At 33.7% G+C, this 25,423-nt stretch overlaps 1 non-coding gene across 1 annotated transcript; it reads right to left on the minus strand.

The window, feature by feature from the left end:
* Positions 1 to 24,577: 24,577 nt before the first annotated feature.
* Positions 24,578 to 24,648, minus strand: TRNAG-GCC (transfer RNA glycine (anticodon GCC)). Its single transcript has one exon. It is a non-coding gene; the product is annotated as a tRNA-Gly (tRNA).
* Between the last annotated feature and the right edge of the window lie 775 nt (positions 24,649 to 25,423).

Below are 25,423 nucleotides of genomic sequence, written 5' to 3' on the forward strand. Positions count from 1 at the left end.
GTTATAAGATTTACATAAAAATGAATTAGGATTCACTTGTGATATTAAATTTGGGCTTAACATTAGATTTACGCCAACTTGTTATTCACTTAATCATTAAAAATTGTCTTGTTCTATTCCTAACTTGTATGAATCATTTAACCTATCTATTTATTAAATTAGTAAATAAATATTTGTAAATATTTTTTTATAATAAAAATACTAAATATGGACTTATTTTATGCATACTTATTAAAAAGTTTGAACTATAGTTTAAAAAAAAATTTATATATTTATGTTTAAAACAATTAAATGAATAGTTATATATATTTATGTATAAAAAATTATTTAAGATATAGTCATCCTAAATTGTAGGTCATATTATAGTCTTAATAAATTTAAATTATATCATAATTTGTCAGTTCATGACTGATATGAGCTAATTTTAGGGTTCTAATATTGGATTAAATACTAAAAAGTAGCCAAAAAAATTTAGTTTAAGTTGATCTTTTTTTGCCAATGATTCTTGATTTAAGCCTTGTCCTTAGAGAATCGTCTAATTCATGTCCAATCTATGAGTTAGTAGACCTACCTATTTATTTAATTTTTAATTAGTAAATATATTTTTAAAAAAAAATTATAACAAAAATATTTGGTATATTTATTAACAATTTCAAAATTAATTAAGAAATTATGTACTTATTCTTAAAAAGATAAATTACATTGGTAATTCCTATATTTGAACTCTTGTGTTATTTTTGTCCTTAGCAATTTTAATTTGCTCAATTTTGACCCTAATTTATAATTTTGTCTTAATTTGGTCCAATTGTTATAATTGCTAATATTTTTTTTATTAAAAATACATACATGAGTAGTATCTGTTATACTTTTATAGACAAAATTATAAACTTGTTCAACTCAATAAGTTAATCTCAACCAATGCAATAACTATTTTATTTCAAAAATCTTGACCGGCATTATCAATTAGACTAAATTAATACAAAATCTAAAATTATGGGTAAAAATCGAACTAATTGAAATTACAAAGGCCAAATTGACACAAGAGGCAAAATGCAATAACTATCGATATAATTTAGCCTTCTTAAAATATGTTTAATTTTGAATGTATCAATATTAAGATATATTTATATCTGAAAAACTATTTAAGATCAGATCAGGCTAGAACCTAAATAAAAAACTAATGGCTTATTAAAAATATTTAATAATTATAAATTCAAATTTGATAAATTTTTCATTTAAATTTTTTCATAGAATTAGGTTGTTTGATAGTTTTAATTTATAGTTCCAATTTTTCCTTGTATTTTTTTAAAAATATTTTAAAATTATATATAATTATAATTTCTTTTGAAATTTCCTTTTCTCAATATCAAATTAGTTATAGCTTGAATTTGGTTAAAATTTATTTTTGACTTCTCATCTACAAAAATTAACAATAAACATAAATTAATTTTTTGAACATTGTAAAAAGGCAAATAAAGAAATATATTATCAATAATAATAATAACAAAACATATTTTTATTTATCATATGATATCTCACCACTGCATTGATAATAGACATTAATAATAAAATTCATTACGATAATACAACAATAATATATCAAATGATAAGTAACATGTGATCACAATAATTTTTTATAGTTATACAAAAGTATCCAAAATTATATAAAAAAATATATATATAATTCATATTCAATTTTTATATAGTAAAATTCACACTTAATCTCAACCACACATTAATTTTCTAAATCAATTCATCACCCAAACTATCTACTATTATTTTAATATTCACCTTTTCAAAATCCACCCAAACAATACTCTAGCCGAGCTCATCATCACCCTTGTTGTTGCCATGCTCACTACTAGAGATGGCAATCTGAAACCGGCCCGACGGTGACCCGACCCCCGTCCCCAAATTTAATGGTTATTCACCGAAAAATATCCCCTACGGGCCGGGGACGGTATTTAAAATTTCATCCCCGATGATATCCGGGCCGGGGACGGGGATATATGTTTCATACCCGGACCCGGCCCCGCTCCCCGGCCCCGGCCCCGCCCCGCTAATTCCCCGAGACGAAATTACCTTTTTATCCTTGCATATATATATATCATATATGCTTTGTATTTGATTAGGGTTCCTTTCCTTTCATTCAGACACCACACCAAACTCCCTCTCACACTGTCACACACGGCGCTCCTCTCCCTCTCTCGCAGCTCGCCACTGGTCTCTCCCTCCTCACCGACGATCCTCCTCACCGGCGACCCTCCTCACCGGCGATCCTCCATCACCACCGAGCCTCTCACTCACCCACGGCGCTCCTCTCTCTCTCTCTCGCTCACCACTGGTCTCTCCCTCTCGCTCGCCACTGGTCTCTCCCTCTCTCTTTCATCTGTCACCGTCGAGCCTCCCTCCTCACCGGCGATCCTCCGATCGTCCCTTACCGCCGCTCCTCCGGCTCTCTCTGTTTCGGTATCTCTCTCTCTCTCTCTCTCTCTCTCTCTCTCTTTCTAGGGTTTACATATATATATATATATATATATCTGAGGTTTGAATCATTTTTCAAGAGGAGAATATATTTTATATATATATAGATCTGTAAATATTTTGTATATTTTAGAGGTTTGAATCATTTTTCAAGAGGAGAATATATTTGGTGGGTCTGTCAACAATGGTCCAATGAAATCAACATTCCCTTTCACACTAGATCATTTAGTATTTTTGTCAAAGCAACATGTTGTACAAAAGCAAAAAGGGAAAATAGTGGAGTCCAAAGTAGTGAAACTGGTTGTTGGAACATATTGGCTGGTTGATGTCTGAGTTTCAAGTTCATAAAAAAAAAAAAAACAAAAATCGGGGATTATCCGGGGTCGGGGATCCCCGATCCCCGATCGGGGGCGGGGATAGGGCCGGGATAGGGGTCCCCGTCGGGGATCGGGGACGGGGACGGGGGGGAGTATTACTTTCGGGGATCGGGGACGGGGGGGTAGTCCCCGGCCCCGCCCCGCCCCGCCCCGTTGCCAGTCCTACTCACTACCTACACTAACCATTATGCAACTCCGGTCTATTTTTTATCTTTGTAAATATAAAAAGACAATATTGTGAAAATAAAAAGAAACCGTTAGAGTTTTAAATAGTTAAAAATGAAAAATAAAAAAAATGCGTAATTTTAGGTTTTCTTATTCCATATATAAGTGTTAATTTTTTTTTTAAATCCATAAATTATGGAATAGTGTTCATTATTTAAAATTTTATTTATTGATGGGTAAGTCAATTAAATATTTTTAATTTTTTACAAATAAAAAATTTGAAAGTTTTGTTTAAGAAATTTGAAAAATGGCCAAATCATAAATAACAATATAAGACGTTTTTTTCTACAAAATAAAAAAATAAAATAAAATAAATCATAATTATATTATCAATTCACATATATCAAAAGAAGTAATAACAACAATATAAAAAATACACAAACATCCATACCAAAAAAAAAAAAACTTCAAATCAACTCCCAAAATAAATATAGTTAACAAATATATATTTATTTTTAATTTAGTTGAAAAAAAATGCATTGAAAACAAAAAAAAAGTCATATAGAAAGAAAAAAATATATACTCACACGAAAATATAAATTTACAAAAAAAAAAAAAACACAAGCAAACAAACTTAAAATAAGTTTAGACTATTGGCAAAGAGAGAGAATAATTATTACATTTGGGGAGAAGTTGGCCAGGTTGCAAAAAAGATAAAATGTTGAGTATTTTAAAGAGAGAATTGTATTGAATTTTTAATTTGATTGGATTTTTAAAATTTTAGATTTATATTATTTTCAAAAAAGGTGAGAGTATGATGAAATAATAATAATACCCCAATAAAATTACAACTGACACAACATATAAATATAGCTAATGAAACAAAGATAATTAAAACAAGTGTTCTAACAACTATATCAGTTAATGAATTTGGCACAGTGAAAATGTGAGATATAGCTATGACAATTAAACAAAATAAAGAGATAAGAAAGAGAGAGACAAACAGATTTGTAGTGGTTCAGTTTCAACCAAGCCTACATCCACTCCTCAAGCTTCACTTGAGATTTTTCACTATACTTTAGCTTCACAGGGGTGCTAGCAACCTCTTCATAAATGGAGCAATCCTTCACATATTTTACACAGACTTTTTAAATCCAAACCATTGCCTTCTTTAGCTGATTTTCAATCAGACTCAAGGAGTCAAGAACACTGAGTGTACTACACTCTTACAAGGTTGAAATAAAGTTGTTTTTGCTTTCAAAGAAAGCTACATGAGTTGTCTCTCAAAGATAGATATATAAGATGAAACTCTGATTTTTTTGTAAACCTCATACAAGTAAAATAAGCTTAAAGTTATAAGGCTTAGTGTATAATTTCTGAGAGAAAAATGTAAACCAAAATTTGAGGAACACTTTTCAGAGAGTAAATGAAAGGTGAGAGTGATGATTAATCAGAGAATGTTTTCTAACTTGTATATTTTCTTATATATTGTTCAGCAGAAGCTCTGCTATTTATCAAGGAGAAGATTATGGAGCTGTTGATTGCTGCGTGTATTCAAAAAGATTGAGTTTACTCAAAATGATGCATTCCTCTATTACTAATTAGATCTTGAATGAGGCAAAGCATGGGTCTGATAGATGACAGCTCTCTTTGAAAAATAGAACAGAGTGGTCTGTCCAAAATGAAATTTTGTTCTAGAGGGACGTCCACCTGGATGTCCACCCAGACGTCCGGTGGGTCTCGGTTGTCAAGGATGGCTTCCGCGGATGTCGAGGATACTGTTGGGTAGACAGCCGGTGAGAAGAAAATTTGAATTGAAGCAAAACTGGGCAAAAATCCGTTGGCCTGTCGTCCGGCCGGCTGACCGGTCGGATGTCCACCTAGACGTCCGATGCCTTGTTGAGCTGGACTATTTGAATTACTGCTTGAACTGCTGCTGTGCTGGGTTATTTTGGGCACTGCTTTTGAGCTGAAATTACCTCATAATTAGAGCAAATATATATATACTCCAAAAATATTTAAGATAAAAGTTTAGGTGAAAAATAATGGAATAAATTAAGTTTTCAATCTATTTTTCTCTTCCAAATAAATCAAAAACAGAATTAAATAAATCATCAAAATAAATAAGTCTAACAATCTCCTCTTTTTTTGATGATGGCACACCATGATATTTCGATTTGTTTGAGAGTAAGAAAAACTCCCCCTCCAGTCATGCTCCCTAAATGATTATTCATACTAGATACATAAGTTAGCACATTAGCAATAAATATGATTTAATCAAAGTCATGATATGAGATTAAGATATCAAACTGTAGATGTTTTAACACAATAGTTTTCCAAAACAAATATCATCAGTATAAAAACAAGTTGGTCTTCATCAGGTTAAAAAATAAAACCATAATACCACAATACAAAACATCACATACAAAACATAACCACAGTTACCACAATACAAAACATTACCACAGTTTCTCCCTTTCTGACATTATCAAAAGGAAATCACTGCTCAAAATCTGGAGGAGGAGGAGGGAAATGATAATGATAAATGACATCAACGCGGGCCTCAATATAATCAATACGGGTGTTGAGGGCGCCAAATTACCGACTCATTTCTTGTTCCCAGGCAAGGTGTTGGTTATAGCGGTCTTGTTCCAAAGCTAAAAAATCCATCCAATAAGCAAGAGGCGGTTAATGAGGTGGTGGCATAGCAACGGGAGGAGGATCTTGAGGCTCCTCCATGGGAACATTAGGGGCAGCCATACTGGCTAATAGAACATCACCTGCTCCAGCACGGGTGATGGTGTATTCACTGATATCGGAAGCAATAGGTATTTCGGGCTCTTTGAAAAATTTGACTTTGACGTGTTTAAAGAGTTTTGTCAATAAAGCGCCAAAAACTAATGATTTGTCACATGATTGAGAAACAAGGTTCATTTCCCTTATGATGATGTAGTATAAATCAAGAGGGTACTCAATCTCAAAACAATAAAGTAGATAGACATTAAAAGTAGGAATAGCATCATAATGACCGGCCTTTGGAGTGACATTTTCTAATAAAAATCGGTGAAGAAAGTGAAGATGGGGTTCAAGGTGTTTAGCTTGAAGATGGGACCTGGTGGTTTTGTTAAGACAAATGGTTGTATAAACTTCAATGTTACCCACAATTTGAGCCATTTGGGCCTCGGTTTGGAAATAGGCTTGGTAAGGACTAGTGTCAACATTGAGAATAATGGCCAAAGTGTTAACATTAAACTCAATATAAGTGTCTTTCACATAGGAGTTACTAGTGTAAATTTCCGCGTTAATACCAGAAGATTGTATGTGGACATAAAATAAGGCAAGGAGTCAAGGATATACCTTTTTTGGTAAATTGACCAAATTTTGCCAACCCATTTGTTCAAGTTTAGTCATTAGAAGAGCATCATATTGTTGCGCAAGACTAACTCGGCGACTGGTAATGATGGAGCGGGATACCAAGACGCCAAAAGCTTGCTCGTTGACGGGGGTAAGGAAGTCAGGAGTTGGATATTCACGTGTGGACTGTGAATACTGACCTTTCTCTCTGGTTCAAGGCTTTTTAGTGCAAGGAGCCATAACTGTGTGAAAAGCAAAATAAATAAGCAATTTACAAGGGTTGATAAGCAAGTAAAAAAAAAATTTCAAATGAGGTTAACACAAGATAAAGGGAAATGCAGTGATACGAAAAAAATTTGGAGAGTAAAAAGATTCAAGCACTGATGTGAGAAAACAAATTGAGAGCTTTTTTTAAAAAAAAATTCAGGCGCTGAGGGTTAATGAAGAATACAAAGGCTTTTAAAAAAATGCAATCACTGATGTGAGAGCAAATAAAATTGGAGAGGTAAAACAAATTTCAAGAGAGAGAGGCAATGCATAATTGACTTTTAGGCAAAATGTGGATTCATATGGCAAACCCAAATAGAGGCATAATTGAAAAAAAAAAATGAATTTATCCTAATATAGCAGAACTAAAGTGAGCATATAGAGGCTCTGTAGATTCTGCAAATTAATATAGGAATTGACCACAAAGGAAAAAAAAATTGGAGGGTCTGCAAGTCAGCCACAAAGAGCAAAAATATATATATAGAGATATATATATATAAATACATAAATATATGTATGGAAGTACAGGGTTAAAAACAAATCAAGCACAAATCATGGACTATGAACCAAGCTTTATCAATCTAAGCTATGCTAAGTAAAATTTTTGAGGAGTAAACAAGAATCATGGAAGTATTTCACCATTTTTGAGTTTTAAACAAAACCCACATATGAATGTATAATTTCAAGTAGAAACATGGAAATATAAAAGGAAAATCATAATGTTAAAGTGAATAAAACAAGGAGAGCAGGAAAACTTACCTGATTTGGTACAAAGATTGGATAAAATATGGGATTTTAGAGAAATGGAAGAAGAAGAGTGAGGGGTTAGGGCACAGAGTCGAAGAAGAAATGGGAAGCTGGACAGAGTAGATGGTGGGAGGCATTTAAAACGGTCCAGGTGGGCACCGGTTGACCAGTTGGGTATGTTTTATTTATTTATTTATTTAATATGGAACTGCTGTGTTGCTGGAAGGGCATATCTGGGGCTTCTGAACATGATGAGGTTTTAACACAATAACAAGTCAATGTATATGTGAATTCATACTAATCTCAAGATGTAAAAAAGATTTACTAACAAAAGAAATGCTACAAAATTAATAACAGCAAATTATGGGATACTTGATAGCAAAAATTGATAATCAGAAAAGAAATGTAACAATACACATACTGATCTCAAAATTGATAACAAAAAAGAAATGTATGAGATACTTGATAGCATTCAACTGATATAAAAGTTTCCATATCAATGTAGCAGTACACATATATTCATTTTAAGAAAAATTCAAGTTTCACAGTCACAATAAAAACTTTAAGTTGAATTCGACATTCCAAGTTCACCACGAATAAAAGTGAAGCGATCCTCGCTTAGGAGTTTTGTGAAAATATCTGCCAATTGCTTGTCGATATTTACAAACTCAAGTACAATATCTCCTTTTTTGAACATAATCTCTTAAAAAATGATGTCGAATTTCAATATGTTTTGTTTATGAGTGTTGAACCAGATTTTTGCTTAAATTGATGGCACTAGTATTATCACATTTAATAGGGATATGATCATAATGCAAATCAAAGTCCTCCAATTGTTGTTTCATCCAAAGTACTTGGGCACAACAACTTCCGGAAGCTATATATTTAGCTTCAGTCGTTAATAAAGCAACAAAATTTTGTTTTTTGCTAAACCAAGATACTAACGAGTTACCAAGGAAGTGACAAGAGCCACTGGTGCTTTTTTCTATCAAGTTTGCATCCGGCAAAGTTGGCATCCGAGTAACCAATCAAATCAAATGCAACACCTCTAGGATAAAACAGTCCTAAATTTTAAATGCCAACAAGATATCTAAAAATTCTTTTAACAGCACTAAGATGTGATTTCTTAGGATTTGATTGCTATCTAGCACACACACAAACACTAAACATAATATCGGGTCTACTTGCGGTTAAATAGAGAAGTGAGCCGATCATACCTCAATATTTTGTTTGATCAATGGACTTACCATTTTTATCATTGTCTAGCTTAATGGATGTGCGCATAGGTGTTCCGGCTATTTTTGAGTCATACATACCAAACTTTTTAAGTAGTTAACTTGTTGTAGACACCCCATTTTTGACCGTCCTTAAGACTTAGACGTCATCGTTTGAACACTCGATGATCATCCATGCTCGTGTTCGTTTTGAGTTCCCGAAGGCCTCGGCTGCGCGCCTTGCCTTAGGATCTCTCAACTTGTCTGTTTTGTGCTTGGTTGTGGACCAAACACTTGTGGTTCAGCTTTTGAGGGAAGGGGGTGGCTTGTTGGCCATCCCCACACCCCATCGGCTATGGCGTGATGCCATCGGCCTTGTTTCCTTGCCATCGGCCATAAATGTTGGCCGGTCGGCACTTTTGTTGGTCGGTCGGCACTTATTTTGGTCGATCGGTCATATTTTCTGGCTGAGGCCTTTTCTTTGCCTTTTTCAAGCATTGTGCATGCCAACTGTGCCAGCTGGTGAGCACAGACTCTTCCCTCCATACACGTGTATAGAGGGATTTGAACCAAAACTTAGTTTCTCTAAGAAGCTTTGAATTTGATTTCCTATAAGAGGGGAGCCTCCCCTCCCTTTCCAGAGGTTCAGCAAATTGATATAGAAGATATATATATCTCTCTCTCTCTAGATTTTGTGTGTGTGTTTGTGACCTAAAGTGTGTTTTTGTTCATACTTTTGCACTAGAGCACCTAGTAGCACCTAGTAGAATACCTTCCTTTGGTTGCTGAGGCACTAGGAAGTTAGTTTCAAAGTTCTTGGGTTGGTTTTGATCCAAGGGAGTGGCTAGAGTTGTGTTCTTGAAGGTGTTCTTCAAGGGTGAGCAACTAACCTTTTGTTTCCCCATTTTGGTTTAAGCTTTTAGACCTATTTGTATTTTGTTTCAAGCTTAACTATAAACTGAAAAAAAGTTTTGTTTTTATATGTTTAAGATGATTGTTTAATGTCTTTTTTGGGTAGGGGGTTGTCCACCCCCTCTTAGGCCTTGTTTGGCATTATTTTGGGTCATCCTTTTTGGCCTTTGTTCTTGCTTTGGCTTGACCTTTCTACCACTGAAATCCAGAGGATTTTCAGTGGTGGAAAGGTGGTTTTAGAATCTTGTATAGGAGAGGGACACCCCTCTCTCCTTGTGTCTCATTTGCTTGCATTATTGGCTCATAATGGTAACATGATTGCTTAGCATATTTTGACTTCATTTCAGCATGTATTAGGCCTTATTTTGCCATGTTACACCTCTGTCCAAAGTTGGTTTAATAGCCTCTAACATGCATCATGCACTTGCCTTGCAATCTTCTTATTTGTCTTAACATGTATTATGCATTTAGACCATCATGCTTGCACACTTTGGCTCAACTCAAAGGAACTTTTAGACATATTTCAGCATGCTAAAGCTCTGTTTCATGTTGCTTTGATCATACATACATTGCTTTGTATAGCTACCATATATCCTAGCTTGTTAGCTTCGAGTGTCCACGCCATTAGCATGCACTACTTAGACCTTTTTCATGATTTGGCATCATCCCATATGAGATTTCAGTCCATATAGTGTGGCCATGCATTCACGTTCATCACCTTTTCCATGCATTGAAAGGTTTGTGTTTCATGCCTTAAAAGTGCATCACTGTGCATGCCACCATGCTTAGGCATTTGGGATGCCATATAAGTGGGTTTTGGGGCTTATTTTGACATGCCATAACTCTGATTTTTATTGGTTAAGTCATGCCATGTTTGGGTGTAATAAGTGTAGTGTAATCTCCCTTGTTAGCTTTGCATGCCTCATGCCTTTTGGACCCTTGTTCTAGCTTGTGTTGGCTAGGTTCAAGCTTGTTTTTGGCCTCATCTTGACCTGCCTTGGGACTGTTTTGATCGCCCTTGCCGCTTTCAGGCTTGCTTTGCATGGCCATGGTTTAAGTTCCTTGGCTAGTTTTAATCTTTGAGTCCATTTGCATGCTATGTTTATCATATGTGCATGGTTTGGCATCATTCCTTGCATGATTTCAGAGCCTATTTCACTGCCATACCCTCACATTTTGTACCTCTTCCATGCTCTTGAGAGTTGGTGCTTCCATGCTTGGTTTGTGAACCAATTGACTAGCATGCTTGTATATACTTTTAGACCATCATTTTTTAGCACTTATGGCCACTGATTTTGGGCATGGCTGAGGTCTGTCCCTTTTTGGTTTAAGTCCATCTTGCATGATCTTTGCATGTTGTTGCATGCTTGACATGTTGCATGTTGTTGCATGCTTGTCCATCTTTGCATGCCATGCATGTTTGTATGTTTAGGTTGCATTTTGCATGCTTGCTAGCTTGTATTTTGTCACATGCTTACTTAGGTTGCACTGCATTTGGCATGCTTGTTACCGTGACCTTGTGTGCATGTTTGAGGCATACTGCATTTGGCATACTCATGTTGCATTGCATAGCTTTTCCATGTTGCATTGCATTACATTGTGTTTGGTTTGGGGTGTCAAACCAAACACGAGGAATGAGGAGCGTTCGTACTTGAAGTGACGAAACGTGCCTCAATCCTCGGTCGCCGACGCTCTTGATCAAGCATGATAGAGTCCTAGGCATTCATATGTTTTTGTTGTATTCATTCCATATTTATTTGCACACTTGGCTCCTTTGGCCATCATGCATTGAAATGCGCGATTGATGGTCCGAGGGTCGAGAACCATACTCCCTTGAGTTCATGACATGATAGGAAGGGTGGTTGTGCACACATTGCCTTGAAAATGCATTGTCATGCTCTGTTTGTCCTCTGCTGCAGCAAAACAGCATTCTGCAAGAAGATATAGCTGGTCGGCCATCTTCAGTGCCGATCGACTAAACATTGTTGGCCGAAATCCTCACAAATGGTCGATGACCAATTCCGCATGGCCGATGTTCCTATATTTTGGCCGGTGACATCCCACAGTGCTCAGGGAGTGGTTCGGAAGCATCCTTGGGACTTGTGCAGTTTTCAGAGGTGTAAAACAGTGCAAACAGAAGCAACATGTGGCATGGCAACGGGTTTCCGAGTGAAGCGATCGAGCATGCATCATTCAATTCCGAGGTGGAGCTGCGGCGGCCTCTTTAGTTTCATAGCTTAGTTAATTTGTTTAAATTAGTTAAGGGTTTTGTAATATTTAATTAGCTAGGGTAGTTGATTAATTATTCGGTTTGTATTATTTATTCAGACCCTCCGTCGAGAGGGCCAACTTTTGTAACAAGTGTGCGTGAGTGTGTGAATGTCTTCCAACCCCACGTCTTTCTCCTTTTTACTTACCTGCTTTCAATGGTTAGTTTTAGGTCACGTTTCAATTAGCATTCTTATGCTCGCATGTTTGTATCCATTCATCTGTATTGCATGCACCAGGCTCGGCGCATCATACTAACTGCATAGTATTTCAATTCTAACTTGAATACGTGTATCGAGTTGTCGCATTTCACATGTCATTCTTAGATTGGCCGAGCCTATTCTAGTTGTATTTTTGCATGTGTTGCATTAGCTATCTTAACATAAACTAGAATCATGCATTTGGTTACTAACTAGCTATTGTTTTGGCTCGGAGTACTAGGTAAGCGTTTAAGCTTTAGTATCTTGTATGAGTATGAGTGTTGCCATGATAGCATGCTTGCCATGAGGCTATTTGCTTAAATGATATAACTGCCTGAATGTTTGTGGGTGAAGGTTGGATTACTCGAATTGGAACAATTCATCGAAATGTGTGTTTTAAGCCCACTTTGCGGAGTGGCAAAAATCATGTTTTCTAAGCCCACCCGAGGGTGGCAAATCCACATCTTAGCCTACTTGCGAGTAGCACCATCAAACCATTTTCAAATAAACAAATATGAAATGTTTTGTTCCAATTTAGGCGATCCAGTCTATACTTGTGTGTTGTGCGCATCACATAGTAATTTTTAGGCTAATAAATCGGAATAAGAACACATGTGTTTTCAAAAACAAAATGTTATGCTTAGTACAGGTCAATCTTCGATCGGGCGAGCGGGGGTGCTCATTGCATGACCTTCCCTAATCGTACCCAAGTTCCCGAGCCGAGGCAACGTTGGTGATGACAGACATGTGGCCTTAGGCAACGAGTCAGGGTTTCCTAAATTCTCCCAAAATAAAATATTTAGGTGGCGACTCTGTATCTGGCAAAGTAGTCTATGTTTGGCACTTCTTTCTTAAAAATCAGTTTTCCAAAATGATTTGCCGGATTTGAACTCTTTGGTGATTTATCGATCTCGCATTGTACTTTGCGGGATTAGATCCAGAACTGTGACATTTGAGTCCGAACTGTAGTAGCAAAGCCCAAGGGCGCGCCTACACTTGTGTACTTAGCTTGGTTGATGAAAATTCCTTCCTTACATTGTTTGATTTGAAACCCAAGGAAATAATTTAGCTCCCCCATCATGCTCAGCTCAAACTCACCTTGCGTACACTTAGCAAATTCCTTACACAAGATTTCATTAGTAGCACCAAATATAATGTCATCTACATATATTTGCACAATAAGTAAATCATCATTTTTTGTTTTAACAAAAAGTGTTGTGTCAATCTTTTCTCTAGTAAAATCATTTTCAATCAAAAATTTACTTAAGCGTTCATACTATGCACGAGGTACTTGTTTCAAACCATACAAAGCTTTCGATAGTTTAAAAACATGATTTGGAAAAACATGATCTTCAAAACCTGAGGGTTGTTTTACATAAACTTTTTCATTTATGAAACCATTTAGAAAAGCACTTTTTACCTCTATTTGATAAAGTTTGAAATCTCTATAACATGCAAATGCAAGTAACATGCGAATGGCTTCTAATCTAGCAATCGGAGCAAAGATTTCATCGAAATCGATACATTATTCTTGATTGTATGCTTGTGCGACAAGTCTAGCCTTGTTTCTTACAATTGTACCGAATTCATCAAGCTTGTTTCGAAAGATTCATTTGGTGCCGATAATGGTATGATCTTTAGGTTTTTGCACTAGTTCCCACACTTTGTTTCTCTCAAATTGGTTGAGCTCTTCATGCATGGCCATCATTAAATGTTCATCGAATTCGGCTTCTTGAAAGTTCTTAAGCTAAATCCGTGAGAGAAAAGCCAAATTACTACAAATGTTTCTAAATGAAGAGTGAATGGCAATACCTTTGGTAGGGTCACCTAAGATTAAATCCTTAGGGTGATTATGAACAAACTTCCATTCTCTTGGAAAATCATCGTTGTTTCCTTCTTCTTCTTGAGGTGGGAAAATAGGTTGTTCAACCTCTTTGTTCAACTCACACAGTTGGTTCTCTTATTTGTAGATACTTGAATCTTCCACGTTTGGTTTCAAATCTATATCATCACTAGCAATTTGCTTTTAAGAAGAGATATTAGTTTCATCAAATGCCACATGTATAAATTCTGCCACAACAAGAGTTCTTTTATTAAAAACACGATAAGCTTTGCTAGTTAGGAATAGCCAAGAAAAATTGCTTTATTAGATTTTGAATCAAATTTACCTAAGTTGTCCTTACCATTATTATGCACATAACATCTACATCCAAACACATGCAAGTGACTAATGTTTGGCTTTCTATCATGCCAAAATTTATAAGGAGTCTTTTTGAGAATAGGTCTAATCAATGCGCGATTTAAAATATAGCAAACGGTGTGAACAGCCTCGACCCCAAAATATTTAGAAATATTATTTTCGCAAAGCATTGTCCTACTCATCTCTTTTAAAGTTCTATTCTTCCTTTCTACTATACCATTTTGTTGAGGAGTTCTAGGGGCTGAAAAATTGTGTCCAATACTATGTTCATCACAAAACAATTCAAATTTCTCATTTTCAAGTTCTCTACCATGGTCGGTTCAAATATTAGTAGTAAGAAATCTTTTTTTCATTTTGAATTCTATGACAAAGTTTTGTGAATGAAGAAAAAGTTTCATCTTTGTGTGCCAAAAATATTACTCATGTAAGTCTTGAATAATCATCAACAACAACAAGACAATAATGTTTATCACCTAGACTAGATGTCCTTGAGGAACCAAATAAATTTATATGCAATAATTGTAATGATCTAGTTGTGGAAATATGAGATTTTGATTTAAACGATATTTTAGTTTGTTTTCCTTATGGACAAGCACTACAAAGTCGATCTTTTTCAAATTTAATTTTTGGAAGTCCAATGACCAAATCCTTTCTCAAAATTTTAGTAGTTAAATCCATATGAGCATGCCTAAGTCTTCTATGCCATAACCAACTATTATCACTGTTAGCATATAAACATTTAACATCACTAGAGCATAGAGATCATTAAGATGAAAAACATAAACATTATCATGGCAATTACCAACGAATAAAGCTTTATGATTATTTTTTCTTTCAATTGTGCAATGTGATTTTTCAAAAATAACACGATTACCCTTATTACATAATTGACTAATACTAAGTAGATTATGCTTAAATCCATCAACAAGTAAAACATTTTCAATGGAAGGGTTAGGAGAGATACCGATGCTACCAATACCGATGATTTTTCCTTTATTGTTGTCTCCAAAAGTAACAAATCCTCTATCTTTGGATGATAGTATAGTAAAAAAGGATTTATCTCTGGTCATGTACTTGGAACATCCACTATCAAGGTACTAATTCCCTTCTTTAGCTTTGGACTTAAAGCAAACCTATAAGATGGCAATCAAATGTTGGTTTTTGGTACCCATAATTTCTTGGGTCCTGTTTGGTTAGTTTTTTTAGATCTTTTAACAATTCAAATCTTTTTAATTCCTATGTTCATATTCTTTTTGAATGGACAAAAAGATATATAATGACCTTTCTTTCTATAATAATAACAAGTAATATGAGGGTGTGTCATGACAGGTGCATTTTCAAAAATTGTATTGAGATTCTTTTGTTCCTTAATAGGGTCATATCCAATGCCTACTTTATCGAAAACACATATTTGATTTTCAAGAAGCATGTTGAGATTATCTCTACCTTTTACAAAATTTTCAAGTATTTTTGTTAAAACATTAATATTTTTTTTAAAGTAGTTTTCTTATTAGAGATGGTGTCAAAATCATTTTTCAAAACAATTTTCTCTTTATTTAATTCTTCTACATTACTAGAAAAAGATGCAATAGATTTCTTCAACACATTATTTTAGCACAAACTTTTCTAAATTCATCTTGTAATTCATGGAATGCACTCTCAAATTTTTCATAAAGAGTAGTTACCTCATCTTGAGTAGAGTCTTTATCTTAAGTAAAGTTTTCATCTTCAAGAGCCATGAGACACAAGTTGGCTACTTCATTTTCAACTTCATCACTTGAGCTTTCTTCTTCACTTTCACCCCAAGCTGCTAACATGGCCTTTTTGTTCCTTTCGTAATCTTTTCCATGATTTTCAATTTTGGACAATCCATCTTCATATGTCGAAGATTTTTGCACTTATAGCAAATAATAGGTTCTTTCTTGTTTTCTTTGTTGTACTCTTTCTTGAAAGGTCTTCTTCCTCAATAATTGTTTTTCTTGAATTGCTTTTTGAGATTTCTACTAAACATGACATTGTTTTCATCCTCACTGGAGTTTTCATATTCTTCTTCATTGGATGAAGCTTTGAATGCAATACCACTTTTCTTTTTGTTTTCAACATCCTCATGTCCTTTTTATAGTGATCTCATGAGTCATAAAGGAACTCATAAGCTCATCCAATCTAAGTGTGGAGAGATTCTTGGCTTCTGTAATGGCGGTGACTTTTGCTTCCTAATTCTTTGGTAAACACCTAAGAATTTTTCTCACCAATTCACTGTTAGTATAAATTTTGCTAAGAGATTTCAGAGAGTTTACAATTTCAGTAAATCTAGTAAACATACCTGAAATAGATTCATTAGAGTTCATTTTAAACAATTCATAACTATGAACAAGCATATCAATACGAGATTCTTTCACTTGGTTTGTACCTTCATACGTTACCTCAAGTTTGTTCCAAATTTCCTTTGCCGAATCATAACTTGAAATCCTATTATACTCTTTAGAATCTAATCCACAAACAAGGGTGAGTTTTGCTTTAGCATTGACTTGCACTAATTTGTGATCCCTCTTATCACATTCATCTTCAGTTTTAGGTACACTAATATTGTCTACAAATTTGGTAGGAATTTTTGGACCTTTGGTGACAATAATCCACATGGCATAATCAGTGGCTTAAAGGTACAAAGTCATCTTATCTTTCTAATAACTATAGTTGTTTTCATCAAACAATGGTGGCTTATTAGTGGCTTGTCTTTCAGCAGTGCTAGTGCTAGCTAAGGTTGCCATAGATCGAAACTCCTAGATGGTTAAATCTAAAGTAAGAGTCTAGGCTCTGATATCAATTGTTACCCAAAAGACAACCTAAAAGGAGGAATGAATTAGGTTTTTACAAATAATAATACCCCAATAAAAATTACAACTAGCACAACAGATAAATATAGCTAATGAAACAAAGATAATTAAAACAAGTGTTCTAACAGCTACATAAGTTAATGAATTTGGCATAGTGAAAATGTGAGATATAGCTATGACAATTAAACAAAATAAAGAGATAAGGAAGAGAGAGACAACAGATTTATAGTGGTTCGCTTCAACCAAGCTTACATCGACTCCTCAAGTTTCACTTGAGATTTTTTACTATACTCTAGCTTAACAGGGGTGCTAGCAACCTCTTCACAAATGGAGCAATCCTCCACATATTTTACACAGACTTTTTAAGTCTAAACCATTGCATTCTTTAGCTGACTTTCAATTAGACTCAAAAAGTCAAGAACACTGAGTGTATTACACTTTTACAAGGTTGAAATGAAGTTGTTTTTGCTTTCAAAGAAAGCTACATGAGTTATCTCTCAAAGATAGATATATATGATGAAACTTTGATTTTTCTGTAAACCTTACATCGGTAAGATAAACTTAAAGCTATAAGGCTCTGTGTATAATTTCTGAGAGAAAAATGTAAACCAAAATTTGAAGAACACTTTTCAGAGAGTAAATGAAAGGTGAGAGTGATGATTAATCAGAGAATGTTTTCTAGCTTGTATATTTTCTTGTATATTGTTCAGCAGAAGCTTTGCTATTTATCAAGGAGAAGATTATGGAGCCGTTGACTGTTGCGTGCATTGAAATGGTTTGAGTCTACTCAAAATGATGTATTCCTCAATTACTGATTAGATCTTGAAGGAGGCAAAGCATGTAGACAAAGCCTAGGTCTGATAGATGACAACTCTCTTCGAAAAAAAGCCGTTGTAGAACAGAGTGGTCTGTCCAAAATGAAATTTTGTTCTAGAGGGACGTCCACCCGGATGTCCGGTGGGTCTCGATCGTCAAGGATGGCTTCCGCGGATGTCGAGGATACTGTTGGGTAGACAGCTGGTGAGAAGAAAATTTGAACTGAAGCAAAATTAGGCAAAAAGTTGTTGGTCGGTCGTCTAGTCGGATGATCGGCCGGATGTCCACCCGGACGTCCGATGCCTTGTTGAGTTGGACTGTTTGAACTGCTGCTGTGCTGGGTATTTTGGGCTCTGTTTTAGGCATTGTTTTTGGACTGAATTTACATCCTGATTTGAGCAAATATATATATATATATATATACACTCCAAAAACATTTAGGATAAAAGTTTAGGATAAAAGTTTAGGTAAAAAATAATGGAATAACATAAGTTTTCAATCTATTTTTCTCTTCCAAATAAATCATCAAAATAAATAAGTCTAACAGTTTTGAATTTTAAAATTCAAAATTGTAGATAATTAGAACTTTTTTTTTTGTTTTTTGATTTTTGACTTAAGAAACTAACCAATAGATTTTTTTTTATTTCTTTAAAAATTAACAAATTAACAAAATTAGCTTAGGAGTTTGGAATTTCCACAATCATTGTTCTTAAAAAGACCATTATCTTTTTGTATATATATATATATAGATTTTAACTTGATTAAAAAATCTTGTTTGAAATGATTTTTTCTTTATTTTTGTAAGAAAAAAAAAAGATAATTATAATTTAAATATAATATTTTATTTATTTATTTATTTATTTTATTTTGTGAGTATTTTAACTAACTCCACATGCCGCCAAAAGAAACACAGGGTTTGATTGCTGACGCACACAAAAGCCTGATCCAAACAAGATTAGGTATAATAAACTATAAATTTTCGGGAATAAGGCCTATTTGAAAAGTGTTAAAAAAGTTAATTTTTTTTATTATTATAAAAAATATATAAAAAGTAAGAGAATAATATAATCTAAATAAATCAAAAATTAATAAATTGATTTATAAATCACTTCTCAGAAGAAGAGGGCGAAGCCCAAATAGGTTATATTGGTAACAACACATATAAAGTCACATATTCATGATTGTAAATGCTTCTAAAATAATTATAAAAAAAATTACAATAAGATAATAAAGACAAAAAATATAAAAATAAAAATTTATTAAAAAGTCTACTTTCCTCCTAAATTTTCCAAAACCTACAGGGTTAATATTTAGGGGAAATTACATGTTAGTGAAATTTTTAAACATTAATTATATATTTGTAAAAAAAAAAAAAAAAGTTTAGAATTTTATTTTTTAATATTTGTAAATTTCATCACCAATTTAAAAATATTTTTCTAAATATACACTGAAATGAAATTATATTTAAAAAAAAGTAAAATTACCTTAAGTTTGGGGAAAAAGGGAAACGTTAATTATGTTACGGAAAATAGTATTTGGGACATGGGAGAGTTTGAAATTAAAATTCAAGATTTTTTAGGGAAAAGAAAAAAATTATGATTTAGTTGCAATTATTCATTAACTCATCCCACATTCAATTGTGTAATTGATTCTTAATAAATTTTATCATCAAAGATGCATTTTGTGGGTTTTTTATGATGTAATTAATTTGGTATATCAATTTACGGTGAAAAATAGTTTTGACACAAATATATAGAGAAGATTGGGATTGAATCTTTTTAAAATTTCATTTGGACTGGTTGTAATAAGTGACAGATGACACTACACCATTCCACACCAGTATCATTCAAAAAACACAGTAAAATTTAATGAACAGATGATCTTATTTATTTATGTTAAAATAATAATGAAGCCTGCAAAATCATATTAATCTATAAATCATTTCTTCACAGTATCCATCAAACTAGGCAACTTATAAGCAATGCCACACCCATACATATATTTACAAATTCTGAAACTACAAAAAAAATTTAAACACCATTAGTATCTGCATCGTTTTTCTTTCCAGTAGCTCGAATGTAACAGAAAATAGCCACCATGAATGTGGTGGCAAGTCCCCCCAGAATCACACCGCCTCCAGCCACTGACTTATCAGTCGAATGCCGCCTCTTCTTTATCTGCACCTGGACAATTTCAGTCTGCTGATCTGAAGCATTGATGATTGCTTTCGTAGAATGCAAATCTTCGGCTTGTGGTGCTATGGATGGGCTTAGAGATGGTGCAACAATGGATGACTTCACAGCTTTCCTATGGTGGTTTTTGAGTTTTGGGATTGTAGGTGGTTCAGCTGTGGCAGATGGCCTAGGAGATGGTGGTGGGTTTGAGAAAGTTACTGCATTTGGCTCAACCATGGTGTGAGGTGGTTCATTGGCAGTTGCTAGAAGGAAAAAAACATCTGATAAGATCAAGAAGAGAACAAGAAACTGAGACATTGTGAGGAAATTAGATGTATGGAAATGCTTTGTGGTGTTTGAGGCAATGTAGGTTAGACAGTGACCTTGGTTCTTATATATAGTGGTTATGGTAGCTTAGCATCATGGTTTTAAATAAGACAAATTATAGTTGTTGTCCTATAATTTGTCTCTTGTTTTAATTTGATACTTATAATTTGAATTGTATCGATTTTACTTTTTAAATCTTGATATTATTAAACATAAATCAAGGATAAAATGATGGGTAAATTACAAATACACTCTCGAGATTTGCTAAAATACAGATTAGTCCCTGTAGTTTAAAAAATTACAAATACCCTCTTATTATAATTTTTTATTTAACAGAATTAACTGAAAAAATAAAATTCATAATTGCTCTGCTATTCAATAATAAAATTACCTAAATTATTAATTGAAACATATTTTTAACATTATTAAAAACTGTTAATTGACTTAATGAACAGTTATGTCTCTTAATTTTAATTCAATTTCCAAAAGAGAGTCATTAATTAGACTAATTTGACATAATATAAAAAATTCAAACTTTTCAACATAACATTAAATTTTCATCTTTTCAATACTGATGATACAATTCAATATATTAGTTGGAATGAAAATTATTTGTATTGGTCAATTCTAAATGGGTCTGGCTTTGGTCCAGTCCACCATCGGACTGGACCGTGCTGTTGGGCCCGTGGGAGCCCACCATGGGTCCCGTTTTAAAAATCTGAACCGTTCAATGTGTAGAACTCTTCAAGTATTATATGCCTGCAAAAAATCACGTTGATCGAATATCGATAGTTATGTGATCAAATCCGTTTTTTGTCAACCGTTAATTTATTCACCATCTATTTTTTTTTATACAAAACTGATTTGATCACATAACTATCGATATCCGATCAACGTGATTTTTTACAGATATATAGTATTCGAAGAGTTCTACACATTGACGGTTCAAATTTTCAAAACGAGACCTGTGATGGCCCCCACGGGCCCAACAGCACGGTCCAGTCCGATGATGGACTGGACCAAAGCCAGACCCATTCTAAATATGTATCAGTTTATAGCCAATTCACAATTGATATATAACCAGTTCAATTGCTATAAAAATTCTTTTTACAATATCTGATTTAGAAAAAGTTTAAAACCACAACACCCAATTCTCAATACCTATAGTCCAAATACTTACATCACAATCAATACAGATACATATCAGAATACCATTATTTTTAAACCATGGTTAGCATTAGAATATCTCATAAAGGTGTATTTTGATGGAAATTTCCCTTGCTCGATTGGGGGATTTGTTTATGTGACCTTCTTGTCAGTTTTCATTGAGCTGTCTGCAGAATGGAGGAATCATCAATGATCGATGCACGTGGCAGCATTACAATATTTGGAGTACAACAGGGATTAAAATTAAGGAGACACGATCCCTACTGTGTTTATTTTTAAAATTGTGACGCATTTATGATTGTATTGTTAAAGAAATAGGCTTTTAGAAATTGAAAATTTCTCAATTTCCAACAAATCTATCAATAATTTGTAGGAAGATTGTTGGAAAAGTTAAATAAAGTCGTTTCAGGAAATTTGAGCCAATAAATAATGTAATTTGAGGTAAATTCTTCTTCATAAAACTTATCTTGGAATCATAGTTGTTGGTAATTGTAATATTGACAGTATCAATCCAATAAACAATTTTCTAAGATATTTTCTTTTCATTTCTTATGGAATTCTATTTTCTTTTTATTTCTTATGGAATTCTATTTTTACAAATTTAAAATTAGATTTGTGAGCTGAAAGAAAAAAAAAAAAAAAAAGGGTTAGAGAACACATATTTTGTGATTCTTAATTTCTTTTTGAGCAAATCACAACATTAGTCCTTGTAATTTATTTGTTGTGTCAATTTGATCCTATAATTTTTCATATTAACAGATATTATCAATTGGACTAAATTCAAAATTGAAACAATTAAAATTAGAAAGACAATCTTAAATTAGATTACATAGGAGACAAATGAATGGAAGAATCGAACAAGAATCAGACATGGACCTTTGTAATTGAAAAATCTAAATGTTGATTGAGGAAAAGCTTCAAGGTTAATAGGCAAGTCCAATGAAAAACTTGTTAAATCATGTCAACACAGTGTTTAAGAAGCAAAATTGCAGGAGGTATCACTTGTCTGTAAACATCTACAGACAATGGATTTCTAATGTTTCAATTTATGTATAGCCTCAGATTATATACAAATGCATGAGTACACACATTACATTTACATGAATGTTTTGTCTTCATACATGCATCTAAGTGGTGGCTGGTTTTGATGATTTGGGGGGTTCTATAGCATGTGAGTCACTAATGCTGTGTTTGGTTTGGGGATTTGGAGAAGGATTTGGAAAGGGAAAGGGAAAATGTAAACTATGTAAAATTTAAGTATATTTTATTCATATTTCATCTACCTTTTCTATTTTTATTTTCAAATCTCTCCTCAAATCTCCAAACCAAACACAACATAAATAAGTGCATATGCATAGATGAACAACTAGGTGGGATCGGCTTCTCTCTAATGCATTGGACCATCAAGGAGAGGCCAATAATAGGCTCTACAATGGACTCCATGGGTCATGAAATTTACAGACTGTTCACAATTAATGCATTGGATTCTCTTGATATATTGAATCGTCTAGACTCCAATGTATTAATTGTGAGTGGTCTATAGATCCTATAGTAAATAAATAAAAAAGCTTCACAAGGTACTTCAAATATTAGGCAGGGTGACACGGTCTTACATGGTCAATGATTAATAAGATTGATCAAATGGATGTAATGAGACTGACATGAACTACTCTCTCTGTTAACACAGAGCTAGACTAATGGTGGAGTGCTTTGGAAATGAGGGACATAATGTACAATTAATCATATAATTTAAGCAAATTGAATAAAGAGAGATTCCCCATTATATGGGAAAAAGTAATAGTTCGTTTTGGGACAACGTGGAGTGAAGAAGAGACAATATATAGCAATAGCAGAGTATTTGCATTTGAATAAAACAGAGAGAGTAGTTCATGTCAGTCAATGTCTCTTGCATTATGGGGATTCTGATTGATTAGCAGAGTAGTAGGTTTATTATGTTAATTTTAAGACACAAGTTGTTTGCTGGCAAATCTTATGTCGTGCCAGCTTATGAATATTCTGGTCATTTTTGCATGTGGGGTGTCCCCCTCAACAGCCACATCCAACTATTTGATTGTGTGAATTTTTGAATTATATGAAATTTAAGACATGATCTAATGATTAGAAGTGCATCAAGATAGAAAGAGGAAGTGAATTTAAAGAAGAATGTATGTATATGGAATTCGCAACTTGTTGAATTTGGGTCCATTATGGTTATGTTCAGGGCATCAGCCAATGGGTATGTATATGCTTTTGGGTTCATAGCTTCCACAGTATCTAAAACAAATGCATATAGAGAGAGAGAGAGAACAAAATATTTAAAGTAAAATTGAACATAAACCCAACTTCTAGAGGAGAAAAAGAGGCCACCATAGTGGGCAGGAGAGGAAGAATTCTCCCCCCACCCCCCAAAAAAGTAGTGGTTGTTGGGGATTAAAATTATAAATCGCGGTATCGAAACATGTAAGAGTATCAATTGTAAAGTATCAATATCGAGAGTATTAGTTGTAATATTTACAGAATTTTAAAAAATCGTTAATAGATTATAGAAATCCATCATAGTAGTTACGATTCCATAGATAACTCACACCGCAATATTAGGCAGTATGAACTTAAACAAAAGTAGAAAATGTAGGATCTTCATCAGTGACTTGATCTTTGAGGCTGGTGTTGCTGTTTGAAGATCCTTATGCTAGCCTTGGTGGGCCTTTTGGGGGGTTTTAGTGTTTTTTTTTTGGTTGGACGGGTTTTAGTACTTTCTTCTCATGGTTTTCGTGTTTGTTATCAGTAATTGTATGGTTGTCTTGTACGTGACTTTGGCTTTAGGCCTAGTTTGCAGAAGTGATTTATTTATTTATTTATTGTTTTTAAAAAAAACATATAAAAAAATAATGACTCAAATAAATCAATAAATTAATTTTTTTTCTAATTATCAAAATAGACCTTAATTATATGGTTGTAGTTTTAATCTTCCTCAAATTAGGATCAGTGGAGTTTATGTGGTGTTGTTCGGTCACTGTTTATTGGGTAACCTGTGTTTGGATTAGCATAGACCAGACCAAAAATGTATATACTGCACCAGCCGGGAATCGAACCCGGGTCTGTACCGTGGCAGGGTACTATTCTACCACTAGACCACTGGTGCTTCATGACTCAAGCAGCTGAAATATTTTGAAATTAACACTATAATGAATTAAATCAACATTGTCTTTCTTGGTATATTTGGTATGAAAATTTTAGGGGTAAATTACACTTACACCCTCTAAGATTTGAGTTTAATACATATCACCTCCTAACGTTTAGGAAATTGCACTAACCTTCCCTATCATTGCAATTATTTAGACGGAATGAAGACATTGAACTCATACACTCTCTCTTTTTTTTGCTTTGTTTTACTTTCTCTTTTTTTTCCCCTTTTCTTTACTTTTTTTTTTAAAATGCAATTTCCTCTATTTTTCTACTAGGAGTTGTTACATTTTATATAAGTATGGGGGATTTGTAAAATGAGATTATTAACTATAGAGGTGGGAATGTAATTTCCAAAATGTCAGGGGGTTGGTAGTAATTGGATCAAATCTCAAGGGGTGTCAATGTAATTTATCCAAATTTAATGGATAAATTACACTAACACCCCTGAGATTTGGTCTAATTACATCTCACTCCCTGACGTTCTAGAAATTACATTCCTATCCCTATGGCTAATATTCCTATTTCACAAACTTCTTGCTTATATAAAAGTCAACAACTCCTAGTTGAAAAACAGATGAAATTACATTTAAAAAAAAAAAGAAGTAAAGCAAAGGAAAAAAAAGAAAGAGACAGAGAAAGTAAAGCAAAGTAAGAAAAAAGAGAGTACATGAGTTCAATATTTTCATTCCGTCTAAATAATTACAATAATAAAGGGGTTAGTGTAATTTTTC

Source organism: Camellia sinensis, chromosome 3, assembly GCF_055761805.1.
Source record: "Camellia sinensis isolate YWXY chromosome 3, ASM5576180v1, whole genome shotgun sequence".
Classification (NCBI taxonomy): domain Eukaryota; kingdom Viridiplantae; phylum Streptophyta; class Magnoliopsida; order Ericales; family Theaceae; genus Camellia; species Camellia sinensis.